Genomic DNA, 12,864 nt, shown 5'->3' on the forward strand with positions numbered 1-12,864 from the left:
GCAAAATTGCCACCTTCAAGTCTGTCACTGAGTGGTTAGAGAGGTTGAAGTGTTCTCCCACTGATTTTTGAATGTTATGATTCCTGATGTCAGATTTGTGTCCAGACACAAACTGGACAGTCTCTACGCAAAAGAATAAATGGACACAAATCTGACATCGGGAATCATAACTGTGCAGCTGTTCTTGAGTTTGACTATGGAATGAACAGTGGATTTTTAGCCATAAGAAAAGATATTGTTACACTAGAAATAACCCTTGTGTTTGGTTACTTTGTTTTTTCCCTAATATTTACATATGATTTTTAAAACTTTGCTAATCTTTTGAAAGTATGAGAGCCCGATCTCAAATCTTCCAGTATGCAAAGGATTTTGGCAAAAGCAGTTCCAGTTTATGTAAATATTTTGTTTTTAAATGAATATAGGTATTATGACAAGCAGCTAAATTTTACAAGGCATGCGTCTCACGCATTCCCATAATTTAGTTGAATTCTTAACATAATGCACATGCCTCAGTTGTGTGAAAACCACTTGCACCAATCTTGGCAGCAATTCATCAACTTAATCGCAAATAAATTGTTGAGGCAGTTCAACAATAATTGAATGTTTGCCTGAATAAAAATTCAAATTTAAATATTTTAAAAATTCAGCTCTCCCACACCTTTAAAATTGTTTTTCTGTCTATTTTAACAATGTTCCAAATTTCACTTTTTAAAAAATGAGTGTGGGCTTTCTTTGATATAACCCAATTTATTTTCTTTTTAAGCTAGGGAAGCGTCATCTGCAAAGTTGAAGGAAAGGAAAAGCGTAGTGATTCCGGGTGTGATCCTGAGTGTTTTATGTGACAGACGGATGCTGAGTTTCTAACTCCATCATTCTAGATTGTAGAACCTGAACTGGAACTACTACCTTGCTAGGTAAGAGATTGTCAAGTGTGTGTGATTTTTATATGCCTTCCCCTTTGCAGTGTTTAAATGAAAGTAAATTTATATTCTGAAACGTAGCATATTGTAGACTTGTAGAGTGTGTATTTTTGTTAAATATGCTTGGCTTTATTAGGGGTGCCTGCACTGCTGAAATGATTGGTACAGTGTTCCCGTGAGAGAGAGAGACAGCAGCAGCAACTCTGCGTGGAACAACTTTGAAACATCTGGCCATCAAAGTGTACTATGGAACTTTTAATTCCCGGCGGGCTAGAGCACTGTACATTTACACCCCAGCTTGAGATGCACTAAATTGCCTTATAGATGATCTCTTGGTCTCCCTCCAAGAAAAGACTTTTGAGACATCATGAATTAGAAGGGAGCCTGGTCTGAAAGACCCTACATACACAATGGTACTCTGTCCTTGACAATGACGTCTCCCATCACACTTCTCTGTGGGGGAAAGCCTTGCTCTTTGGCTACTGCTGTCCACCTCCTGAGGGGAACAGAAATTGAAGAGGAAAATATAATGTTCCTTTTAGCACTGTTAATGATTGACAAGTTCTTGATAAAAAATGTTTGGGATCTCTAGGGCAGCATGCCACAGAATTGTTCTCATCAGCTCTGACTCAGACAAGCTGCTGTTCACCAGCTCTTCTTCTTAGCTTGTTTGAAAACTTTTGGCAGATGTTGGTGTTTTGAAACGGACTGTCCCTTGTCAAATCCTTACGGGAGGGACAGTTTTGTTTTGTTTGCATAGTGTGTGTGTTTGTGGGACAAGGCTCATTAGAGGAAGTCAGTTTGGGTTCGTGGTTCCTAGCAGAAAGAGAGAGAGCCCTCAGATATGTGGAAATGAGTCTTTAGGATAGCTTTTCCCTACTCTGGCAACAGGACAGCTGTTGTGCATTATCCAGCATGGTATGCTATGAGCAAGTGACCCCCAAAAGAAACATCAAAGAAAAATCAGAGTTATGAGCAGAAAGAAATCAGTTCATCACATCAGAAGTCTGTCTCATTGGGGATGCTAACAAAACAGATTTGGTTCAGCCACACTCCGATAAACCCAGGGAACTCCATACTAATATTATAGATGTGATGATGTAAAAGGAACAGAATAGAACCACTAGCAGATTTATGGATTTACTTTAAGGCCAGAAGGGACTAAAATGATTAAATAGTCTGACCTTCTTTATAACATAGGCAATAGAATTTCACTCAGTAAGTCCTGCTGTAGAGGGAAGTATTCTTCTCTACCATGTAAAATTATGCCATCAAGTCCATAAATAAACACACACTGAAGTGCAGTTAGTAATCAACATAGATGCTTTGGTGTTTGGGTGTCACGTATTTTTCTTTCTCGGTCTGCATTACGGGGGTCTCTTGTGAAAGAATCCTATAGGATTTAACAGAAAATTATTACTGACAAATTTCTACAGGATTTTTTTTTAAGTGTAAAAAAGACATACAAGTATAGAAAGGATATTGCTCTCAATTAAATTCTAGGGCTCGTGCTTATTTGAGAGGGAATGGGGGCTGGGCAGCAGTGCAGCCCATGTGCTGCTGCCACTTTCACAGGGAAGAGCTGAGGAGTTCCACAGCCAAAAGCCATTGCTCTTCACTGAACAGGGGAGAGGAAGTTGAGTGAGCCAATGAATGAATGGCTGATTGGTGTAGAGGGGTTTATGTGTGGAGGGGGGAGGGGGAAGTGAGGCAAGGGGGAGAAGGAAGAGGACAAAGGTGAAAGTACTGTTTGAAAGAGGAAAGGATATAGGTGGGTGAGAGAAGAACAAAAGAAAAGAGGACCTATCACAGAAGAGAGTCTGATCCATAATAAAAAGCGAAGTAAAGGTAGGAAGGAATAACAAAAGCATAAGATATAGTTAATGACAGGTTTTTTAAAGTTTATTAAATAAGAAGTTAAACAGCATTACAATCAAATACAAAACACTACTATCTTTATTCTGTTAAGTGTCAGGGTTGTGGCTTATAAAGGCTCTTGTGGTACAACAATTTGTTTTGCATGAAATACTGGTGGTGTGAAAATTCTGCAAGCCCTGATTATTTGTTCTTTTGTTTCCAATACATTATATATCTAACATTCAGTAGCTTATTACCAGATGACACATAAGTTTGTGTATATGTTACCTACATTTGCAGGAACTTGTTTTAAGCTCTAAATGAGTTGCTGATTGTTTAGCTAAACTTTCATAACTTATTCCAGCAAAAGATTGTGTCAAAATAATGACTTTGGCAACATTGTCTATCTTAGTCACAACGGTTACTGAAAATTTTATCAAAATGTCAGGGTGGGGTATTGATGATTATCCTTAAAATGCTGGGTACGTTTCTTACTCAGCCTGAAACTTTCCTGAAACTTTGGAGACATTTGTCATCAGTGAAAAGAGGAGAATTAAACTTAATTTGCTACCAAAAGTGGGGTCCAGTAGAGCTATTTGAAAAATAAAAAAAAAAATTGCAAAAAGTAATTTAAAAGGCTATTTTTACTTGGCAGAGTTTGAAAAGAACCTATTTTTTTCCCTTGGCAAATGAAAACTTCCAGAACTATTGTTACCAAACACTGTGTGGAACTGATGACACTTTGACATAGTTTTTTTGCAATTTTTCTTAATGAAGTCTTCCGTTTGAAAGTTTCAACCAGCTGTAAATCTTACCTTTTAATACTTATTTGAGAGAACTATAAACTCATTTTTTTGTTTTTACCATCTGAGCCATCCAAGCCTTCTGATAGCCAGCTTCAGCATGTTATCCAAATATTACAACAGTATCTCGGGGGGGAAAAGACTAGCCTGGACAGTATTTTAGCAAGATTTAATATGAGTTCATAATGTGGAGATCAAGGGCTGGCCCACAATATTTTGGCACCTGAGGCGGGGAGCTCAAATGACACCCCCATGTCCCCTCACTTGGCCCAAAACTTCGAAAGGCCTCAATTTTGCTGCCTTCTTGTTCTACTCCTCTCATGGTACTGCTCTGCTACCTACACCAATAAAGGAGAGCTAACAACTTAAAATGCCTTGTTCAAAAATTTTAAGTAACACTTAAACTTTCAAATGCCTGAATGGCAAGTATAACTTTTCTTGTCTGCATAGTAAACACTGGCATTTTTATCTGTTTGAATAATCAAAGTGGTGCTTGCCATGCCTTCTTGGTTGCAAAGATTTGAACTGCTTCTTGAAGGTCCACAGTCTGGGCCAGCTCATGCTGTTTTGAGATGGCTAAAAGGCCAACCACAATGACACAGGAGAGGCTGAAGCGTAGATGTGTTTTTATTAACTTCAGCTTGGAGAAGCCAGTGGAGAACGCAGCAACTGTTACAGGAAGTGTTAGAAGTATGCACATAGCAACAAAAGCATTTGGAAAGAGGGTGGTCATCTTATTTGTGCACATATATTCCAGAATAGCCTTTGGAGTTGATCCTGCTGAAATGTATCTTGAAAGAGCTTTCAGTTCATCACCTAAATCACTCACGTCAATATCACGCATGTCATCATGTGTCAACGCTGTCTCTGGTGCCCTGCATTGCTGGTGTAGGTCTTCTTCAGGTATAGTGTGGAGTTTTGGAATATCATACAACATCCCAAATATACTGCTCTGTTCCTTGAGCTGCATGAAATGTTCTTCAACTGATTGTATTGCACAATCTAATGCCTGGTTAAATGATTCAACTTTGAATTGTTGTTTGGGGTCTCTTATGGGATTATCCCGTGCCTCGTAATCAAAATGTCATCTTCTTCGGTGACTCTTGTATTCCTGAATGGGTGGGAAAATAGCTTCAGTGTGAAGTTCCTCTGCCAACTTCTGTGTACTTTTCAGAACATTTTGAAATCCCTCATCTGACCGGTAAGACTTTAGGTATGACTTTTGTTCAGTTATTCCATTGTTCCAGATATATCAAGGTCAACACCTTGGAGTTGCTTGCTTATAACATTTATTTCAAACAGTATGTCATACCACAACACTAAGGCACACAGAAATTAGAAGTTTATGTATGTTTCTGGTAATTCCATTTCCCTCTGCCACTGTTCTCCCATGAACAGTTCCTGTCATAGCATTATCCTCCATAATGGCAACTATAGCATCATCTATCTTCCCAATTTGGTGTTTGATAGGCTTTATTGCCTCCATTCGACTGTCCTATCATGTGGCCCTCAGTGGTTTCAGTGTCAGAGAGGATGTTCCCAGATGTTGCTTCAAAATTCTCCATTGATGAGTTGATGCAGAGAAAAATACATAGATGCTTTAAATTACATTTTAAAAATTCAGCAGCGTCATTAGAAGCTGATGCTGCGTCACTGACCACCAAGTTCAATGAACGAGAACTATATGGGACAAAAAAAGCTCAAGGATTTAACTCTCGATCCATGTCTGCACTCATCTGTTCTTTCCTCTCATGTTGGCACCATTATCGTAGTCCTGACTTCCCATGTCAGCTATTGCAATTCCTGTGTCTTCCAGCTTTTTAAGAAGCACATTTGTCATACCAGCTCCTGTAGTATCATCAATGTCAATAAATTCTAGAAAATGCTCTCTGACAGTCACCATTGCTGGGACATTTTCACTAGGTTCTGTTGTTGTTACAAAAATTAAATTAAAGTCATTTATTTCGTATGGTGTGCAGTCCAGAATAACAGAGTAATATCTTGCTGACTTCAGATCTGCCACAATCTTCTGTTTGACTTTTGTTGCCAGTAACTGTATGATTTCATTTGGAATTGTTTTTCCAAGGTAGTGGTGTGTATACATTTCTTGGGTAGTGACTCTTCTTAGAGGCTCCTGGAGTACAGCATCAAATTCAGCCATCAGCTCCACAGTTATAAGGAAGTTTCCATTGTTTGGCACGTACAGCTGATCTGAAGTGCCACTCAGTGCTAGGTTTTGGGTAGCAAGCATTCTCACAGTAGCAATGAGACTTTTCAGAACATTTTGCCAGTAAAGAGACTCTGATGCAATCTTCTCTTGATGCTGATCAAGTGTGGTGGCGTTTAACCTTAGTCTCATCTCAAGCACTTTCCACCTATGGAATGCTCTCTAGTGATTTGCTGCCTTCTCATGGCATGCCAGATTTTTAGCCACATTTTTCCAGTCCTTTGTTCCCATAGAACCCAATGTGGCTGGAACATTAGATTGGAAGAGTTTGCAACAAAAACAGTATGCAGTATTCTGGGTTTTTGAGTACATAAACCATGGCCTCTCCACTTTGTCACCATTGGGGATTTCACGCCAGTAATATGTTGGATGAAACTCCTATTTTCATAGTCTTTGGGGAACATAATGTTTTTCACTTGCTGAGGTCCATTCAGTACAAGGAAGTTCCTCAGGCTACTGCTCAACTGGGTCCGCAGTCCTAGATCATCTAGACTTGGCAGCAGCTGTTTCTTGTGCCTCCACCACACTCTTCTCAGATCTACACTTTTCTTCTGTGCATGGTTACATCCCTTTTGAGATAGAGATATGGATGCTGCAGTAGCTGCCAGGTCACCTGCACTCTGACTAACTGGAAGATCAGGCATCTCTTCACCACTCACATCTTCACTGGGGCCGGAAGGATCACCATGAACATTTGTGTTTATGTATCTCAGGAAAGCTCCTTTCTGCTTAGATAGAAAAACTTCCTTTGCTTGCTTTCTTTTTCTGAATTCTGCCCCCGAGGGGCATTTTCTTCTTTCACGCATGACTGCTGTTCTGTGCCAGCTATAGTGGCTCTCAACACTCAGTTGAAGGGAACAAATAAGCAGGCTGGTAGCAAGGCCTGAGCAAGGGAAGATATCCCCATCTTAAGGGCCTAACTGGCTCCTACTACTTCAGTTGACTGCCTGTTCTCCTCAGGTGGGTTCAGGGAAGCAGCAGGAAACAGGAAGCTCCCTGCAAAGCTGGCGTTAATCAATCCAGGCTCCTGGGGGTGCTAGAGAGGTACATAAGAGGCTCCTCTCCCTCCTCCTCTCTCCCCCAGCAGCTCCTGCTGCTTTCTGTTATTCCCTCTCACCTTTTCTCCTGCCTGCCTGTTATGTCTCTTGTGCCCTCCTTTCTCCAGCACAACACTCTGCTATCTCTCTGCATCTAGAGCAGAGGGAATACATATGCAGCAACAGCAGAAGCAGACACAGTTTTCTACACTCTGGGTTCTAGTGGCATGTCTCCCCCCTCCGCCCCCCCGCCACAGTATGGCACCTGAAGCGGCCACCTCAGTTCACCTCATGATAAGGCCAGCCCTGTGGAGATCAATATGTTAACCAATGAACTGTGGCACTTTTGTTACACACAAATATTATGGTGTTAGGCACATTCATAATGCATGAATGTCTCTTGACCAATGGTTGAAATAGACCCCAAACTTTCTTTCATCCTTTTCAAGTGGAAGGACCAAAATATGTAACTGCTTATAACTATTTTTCTTTTTTTTAAAAAAGGTTGGTTACGAAATAAACCCAGAAACATCTTGTAGAGCAATCTAGGTATTCAGTTTCAATGACAAAATGATTCTACTGCACATGCTTACTTGAGCACTCTTGTTTTATCTATCATAAGCATTTATGTTGTTTCTGTTATCATGCACAGAAACAAGATTGGTATAGAAATGGTCATATAGGATTCAGCAATCTTTTCAAAATCTTCCTCCACTTGTGCCAGTTCTTGCTTACTGTGGATTTTGTTGATGCTGTTGTATTTAATATTTGTATTGTCATAGCACCTAGAGGCCCCAATCTTGTATAACCCTTCTTCCAGGTGGAGCAACATGCAGGTTCAATATGTCCCACTTAACAATACAGCACAGAACCGGCTCAAGCCCCCATCCAGTAATCTGGGAAAACTAAACATCACTCTTGGGCGCCTCTAAGAGGTAATGTTTCCCCAATCGCAAGCACAGACTCTGTGTATAGCACAGAACTTTTAATAAAGAAGGAGAAAGGAACCCAGCATTAATTTGGGAAAATGCCACAGCCATGATTTGAACACATCTGACCATGAGCAAAACACCCACCCCAGAGTACAATGGGCAGCATCCTTTGCCTCATTTTCTCATTTTGCAGTGTGGAAGTCTGACAAACAAATGTTCCTTTAACATGCCACATCCTACTCATAGCTCCTGTCCTTGGTCAGCGAAGACCCGTTTCAGTGTTGTGCTCACATGAGTTTATCTCCCACCCTGGGAAGGGATGTTGCTGTTGCTGCTGTTGTAACTGGCTTACAGTTGCTGTCATTCACTCTGTGTCACTGCTTGCTGCCTCCACACCACCATTCGCTCCACTGCAGTCATTTGTTGTGCCAGCGTTTGCTCCTCCTTACCATCTGCTCTACCACCTATGAAGTTACACCATCGCTTCCTCCTGCTATCTGCCTCTGTACTGCAACCTATGCCAGTCAATCTCTTGAGGTGTCACCCAGCTCTCAGTGATTTCAGCAGCAAGTGAGGGAACCTCACTGCTAGTGCAGCCTATGCAGTCTCTTCCACAGAAATGCTGTTCCACAGCAGGTCAAAGTCTTAGCACTTGGACCTGATTATCAGTGATTTCAGCTCTATTGATCACTTAAAGACTCAACTGAGTCTAATCAGCTGTTTTTAAACAGTGAAGAGGAGCAGGTCAAATGTTGCCTACAGCTATTAAGCAGAGTCTATACCACCACATAGAAACACCCGTCCCTACCCTCGCTCCCCTCCACTGGGATCTGGCATATGACCTCTGCTTCACAAGTTCATTTGAGGATGACCCTCTTAATCAGGACAGGCTAAGTACAGTCCTACTGCCCTTTACTCATACAATAAGAGTAACAGCACTTCATTATCTCTGTATTCAGTAGTAAAGAGATTTGTAACTCAATGCCAGGCAATATTGATCACTTGGGCAACACAGCTCTGTCTGCTGCATGCCTAGGCAGAGCAGGTGTGTTCATGTATACACAGTCTAGCCCACAGTCTAGTCTTTCCCCCTCCCCACCTCAGCACTAGATGTCAGGGGAGAGCTCATTCAAAACCTTCTTATACATGGATGGGAGCCTCATTCTGCTAGACACTGAGCCCAGATAAAGTGAAAAACTAGTCCCTTTTTCAAAGAGCTTACAGTTAAAATATTGGACAAAAAATATTTAGATACCTTGTGCACTGTTTACAACAGCAAGATCAAGATTAGTGTGATCATTACATTGTAAGACTTCTGGGGCAGGGACTATTTTTATTGTTCTGTCTGTACAGTGCCTAGCACGTTAGTCTCTGGTACGTGACTCGAACTCTTGGGTGCTATTTCAATACAAATACATAGTAAATAAGCAGTTTTCTGATCACACCTGCTGTCTAGTTATTGTCAATTGTTCTATCAACATTGTGACATAAGTGAGTCTTAAGGAGAGTAATGTAATTATTATTCTTTGTCATGTGTTACTTGCAGGAAGGATTTTGCAAAAAGGTATAATTTTTTTTGAAAATGGGGAGGCTTAGACTTTTATGCTCAATTTTATCTTCTGTGCTAGGTTGTTCCACAGTCAAATGCCCAGATTGGAGAATATCTTTGAGTCCTTTGAGAGTATCATCCTGACTGGAGTTGTCTCAGTGGGCGTGAATGGAGAAGTGTTCTCCGATGCAGCTTATGCCCAGCCCATTGATGACCTAAAATATTATGGGTAGGGTTTTCAAAGGTACCTTCATGATGTAGGGGCACAAGTTCCATTGACTTTTCTTGCCGTAAGACCAGGGCTTTGAACTATCACCAGAAGCAAACTGAGAGGCTGTAGGGAGTAAGCACAGTGTGAATTTTTTTTAAGCACTCAATTTATTTTTAACACACGCCTTTTGTATGGTGTCTATCTCCATTAACAAAACTTGCTGACGACTTCCTCAAATACTTTCCAACTGGAGCAAAGCAACAATTTTTAAACAGCTCTTGAATTAACTGATGTGAAGAATTTGGTTATAGGTTCACTCGTGCACTAAATGTTTGTGGGGGGTGGATGTGTAAAATAGGCTGTTGGCCGGGTGTGAACACTGCTGTGCCTACACAAATCAGGAACAATCCATTTTTACAAACAGAATGGCCTCACTCTTTCAAGTGTTTAAGCATGCACATTTAGCTATGCACATGCAGCTATGCACATGCTTATGTATTTGCAAAATTGGGGCCTAAATGAAGAAGTCATTATCTAGTCCACAAGTCAGATCCAAAACTGCCCTGTGCTCTTGTACGTACTGATGCAAATTCTCTACTGCCTTCTGTTTGTGCCTAGTGTAGTCATTTATAGTTGTGCAAAGTGGACATAAAGTGCCACCAAAACCAAATAGTAGTGTTTCATACCTACTTGAGACACTACTATTTTGCAGGTATAAATGACTACATGAGGCAAATCAGGCCCATTCAGAAGCTACGCTAATTCTAATGAACTAGCTCTTTGCCTGTAAACAGTGAGTGCATCTTAGTCAAGCTGAAAATACTTTACTCTATGCGTAGTATAATAACTTCTGGAAACTAGGGCCAAAATCTTCAAATATTGCTGCCTAAAATTAGGCATCTAAACAGCTGGCATGATTTTTAGAAGTGTTGAGCACCCACAACTTGAATTAGCTAGAGCTGTGAGTTTTCAGCACTTACAGATGCCTTGGTTCATGGCTGCCATTTGCTGGATTGCTTTTCCATTGTGGACTGGAGAAAAAAGGCCCCTGTGCAAACCAGTTTCTGCTCCTTCTTTTCTTTTCTTTCTTTTTTTTTTTTTAAAACCTTTTCCCCCCTCTCCCTCCCTGATTCAGCTGACATCCTTGACCAACTTTCTCACATGACACACACTGTCACATGACTTTGTTACCAAGATGACCTCTTCCTGGCTATGCTTGTCCTTCTGAGCAGGAATCAGTCTATCTAGAGTGAATAGATTTCCAGAAATTAGGTATTTAGTCAACTACCCTCTATTGGTCAACCCTGAATCTCTGTGTATTGGAGCTTCAGTCCACTGTGGAGGCAAACAGGCAGTAGAGAATGTGAAAAGCTGCACATTAAAATTAAGTTTGCAGCCTCAGATATATAGCTCATAATTTGTAAATCCTACAGACAGATTCCCAAATTACAATGTGATGTGACATTTCTGTTTTGCATCTTTCTCATGATTGCTTTGTGACTGGACATTTCTTTTATGTATTTACAATTGTGTTGACTGAATGAATAAACTGGTAGTGCCAGGTTCCTAATAAGCTTGAAACCTGTTCATTAAATTGGAATAATGCTTAAATCTTTGACATTTATAAATGAAATTGATTATCCAGAATACAATTTTTCAGTCTCTTCATTTTTAGGTAAATATATGCACTGTGTTCAGATGATTTTGTTTTGCTGTATTGCTATAGTTGAGTAAATAATGCCACTTAGTGGATAACTGCTATCATTACAGCTTTTTATGAAGAATTAAATATTGCTCTTTATACTGTCATTTTTCTTTTACTTCTAGATAGAATATGCTAAAAGTGGCACTTTTTCAAATGATGTTACACAGGTCCAGCATTCTGGTAAAAGGAGAAAATGGTATGAGCGGAGAAGAGGTTTGGCAAAAAGTAAAATTTTAAAAGTGCAGGATGGGGATGGAAATAGTTCTTTTAAATTCTAATGGAATCCTCCTTTAGTTTGTTAAAAAATCTAGAGAGGAGTCTAATTTTTTTTCTAAACACAGAATTGTGTGTTAAGATGCAGATGCCCTATTAGATCACTTCAGTGTAGCAATGATCGCTTCCTGAAGTGTGTTCCCTAGTACTTTCCACTGCCCAACTGCACCAGTGTATCTGAGCAAGCTATGGTACAAGATTTTGGATGTGTCAAAAATCATGATGATAGTTAATTATTAATAGATTAAGGCCAGTTTTTGAGGAGCAGTGTGGCTTTAGACCAGGCCATATGGATCAGATGTTTATGCTCTGACAGTTACTGGAGGAGAGAGAACGGACTTAAGGCTGTTCGTTGTTCTCATCTACTTTATGAAGGCATTTGATTCAGTTTGGAGGGAAGCATTATCGAAAGTAGCAAAATCATATAGCATTCCAGATAAGATAATTGTAGTTTAAAAATCTGTATATGAAGACTCCTTCAGTGTTACAAGAATTGGTGGAAAATGAAGCAACTGGTTCAAATCAAATTTCAGTGTAAGACATTGGGGCAGGGAATCATCATTGTTTTTCATTGTGGTTTTTAAACTAGATGAAAGTGGAAAAATGTTAGAGGAGCTGGAGGGTGTGACAACTCTAAACTTGAGTTGAGCTCTTTAGTTTATGCATTGTACAGCTGGTAGGCATGCTTGTTTGAATTAATGATACTTTTCACTACTCTGGAAAATATGTGTACTTGATTTGTACTTACAGTAAATGCCAGGAAGATTTAAGTGGTTGCATCTTGGAAAAGGGGCAGTAGACAGTGTTGAAATGCAGAAACGGTGAAGTCATAAACAAGTAAAATCTTACGTACCTAGAAAGCTTGGTTAGTGTCAATGGCTCCATAAAGGTTATAAGGAGATGGGCCACAGCTACAAGTGCTGCATAGACATTGACAAAAGAGTGGCTGCTATAGACATTCATTTTGGTTCCAAAGCATGCTAACAGTATTACGCTATAGTTTAGAAGCAGCTGCTTTAAATGAAACAGACATCATAAATCTAGAAGTAGTAAAGATGAGATTATTTTAAAAGATGGCTGGTATAAAATGGAATGATTTAAGATAAATTGTTAGGAGAGTATGATGTGAAATCAGGATATTGCATTGGCAACAATCAAAAAGTTTAGGATGGTGAGGAGAAGACAAGCATGATAGGACGCTAAAGAAAATAGTGCAAATGCAACTGGTGTGATGGAGGGACATTGTACACAGGGACACAACCAGGGTGGACTTATTGGAGAAACAAGCCAGAACAGGAATGAATAGTGACTCTGTACAGCTCCCCTTGTCTGCAGAGATGCTTTGGGATG

The 12,864-nt window shown here is 40.1% G+C and overlaps 1 protein-coding gene across 4 annotated transcripts in view; it reads left to right on the plus strand.

Annotated features, from left to right (window-relative positions):
* Nucleotides 1–12,864, plus strand: part of FAM49A (family with sequence similarity 49 member A) — a 78,865-nt gene that overhangs the window by 16,685 nt on the left and 49,316 nt on the right. For 3 of the 4 annotated variants that reach the window (XM_030555388.1, XM_030555387.1, XM_030555391.1), the window contains exon 2: nt 764–914. The exons of the other annotated variant lie outside the window; for it this stretch is intronic. The gene's annotated coding sequence lies outside the window, so the exon portion shown is untranslated. The remainder of the gene's footprint in view (nt 1–763; nt 915–12,864) is intronic. 4 annotated transcript variants of the gene reach the window in all.

Source organism: Gopherus evgoodei, chromosome 3, assembly GCF_007399415.2.
Source record: "Gopherus evgoodei ecotype Sinaloan lineage chromosome 3, rGopEvg1_v1.p, whole genome shotgun sequence".
Taxonomy (NCBI): domain Eukaryota; kingdom Metazoa; phylum Chordata; order Testudines; family Testudinidae; genus Gopherus; species Gopherus evgoodei.